The sequence below is a fragment of the Plectropomus leopardus genome, unplaced genomic scaffold, assembly GCF_008729295.1.
Source record: "Plectropomus leopardus isolate mb unplaced genomic scaffold, YSFRI_Pleo_2.0 unplaced_scaffold12729, whole genome shotgun sequence".
Taxonomy (NCBI): Eukaryota; Metazoa; Chordata; class Actinopteri; order Perciformes; family Serranidae; genus Plectropomus; species Plectropomus leopardus.
The window spans coordinates 1-1536 of NW_024613536.1; the positions used below are offsets into that span (position 1 = coordinate 1).

At 33.2% G+C, this 1536-nt stretch overlaps 1 long non-coding RNA gene across 1 annotated transcript; it reads left to right on the plus strand.

Annotated features, from left to right (window-relative positions):
• LOC121963832 lies at positions 1–1265 on the plus strand. Its single transcript, XR_006107285.1, has 4 exons — positions 1–89; positions 285–334; positions 899–944; positions 1201–1265. It is a non-coding gene; the product is annotated as an uncharacterized LOC121963832 (long non-coding RNA).
• The last annotated feature ends 271 nt before the right edge of the window (positions 1266–1536 follow it).

Below are 1536 nucleotides of genomic sequence, written 5' to 3' on the forward strand. Positions count from 1 at the left end.
TAAAATCTGAACCTTTCTTTACCCAAATAATCTCTCAAATCCGCACAAAAACTCAAAATGGGCAAGCGACAGCACCAGAAAGACAAAATGTGAGTATCAAAGTTATCCCGAACAACACACCGCAGCCCCTTTTTGATTGTTTTTAGCTTAGCATGTTTGCTAACAAACTAGCTAAGATAATTGAAATAAACGCTAACGTGTTTCTGGCGTTTTAGTTTTTACTTTATTTTAGGTTTTGCTGTTTTATCTTCCTTATTATCTATGTGTGTGTGTTATCCTAACAGGTACATCACGTGTACAGAGTACACACACTTTTATGGAGGGAAGCGAGCAGGTAAGTTGTGTCATATTTCTGTAAATCAAATTTTAACTTTATCTGACTAAAATAAACAAAACGTTAATTATAACGACCGATTAGCCCGACTGATAATAATGATTATTTTTTTAAATTACTGCACCAGGTTAAATCTATTAAACTTTTTTAAACCAAGATGGTTATTGAATAAAACAAAAACAAAACAAAGAGAGAAACTAGCATACAGAGAAAATAAGTCTCTGCAAATATCTTTTGTTTTCATTGTGTTATTATACTTTAATCAATTTAATGTTACTATGTAGTCTCACATTTCCTTTATTGATTGCAGTATGTGCTTCATCGTTTTAATCCATTTGTATTTGTTTATTTAGTTTTTTCCATGTCATGTACACTAACTGGCTGAAATTTAGTTTGAATTGAGTGAAAATGTGTGGGAACCCTGATGTTTCCACCCATCATTTTCTATAAGTTACCATAGTGTGTAACTGCTCTTGAAAATGTCTTTAAAAATCAACTGGATGTGTGAATATGATGCCATTTGATGTTTTTATTTAGTTTTGCTTTATCTCTTTATCTTTTCAGAAATCCCACAGTCAAACTTCAGACGGCTGCCATTTGACCACTGCAGGTAAGACGAGACTTGTTAACCATCTCCTGCAGATGTTTTAGGTATGCCTTAATTATATTGTGCATAACAAGTTTCCCGGCCATGCTTTTTCACCAGTAATGGACGACACGCGACGGCAATATATTGAACAGATGGGGGAAATCTATGTAATAAAATCTGTCAAAAATCTGTCTGGACATGTATTTTTGCTCAGTAATTGTGAATTATACACCGTCTGTCTCATTTTGACATTACTGTTTTCTCTGAAACCTTTAAGCTTGTCCCTTCAGCCGTTTGAGTATCCTGTCTGTACTGAGGAGGGAGTTGTCTTTGACCTGCTGTAAGTAGATGATGCTAATTGCAAAAACACAAAAAAAGACAAACAGACAAAAAACAGATAAACATTTTTTAGGGGCATGCTGACATTTGGGTTTTCTCGTAATACTCTTGCAGACTACAAGACAACCCTGAAAAGAAAAACAGATAAAATATCATAATCTAATCAGTCATTCAAACAAATCAGGTACTATAGGGATGTTAATAATAAAAAATAATAAACTTAGTTTATTTTAAAAAACTCTTTTTGTTGAGAAAAGAATGTAATATCCATCAA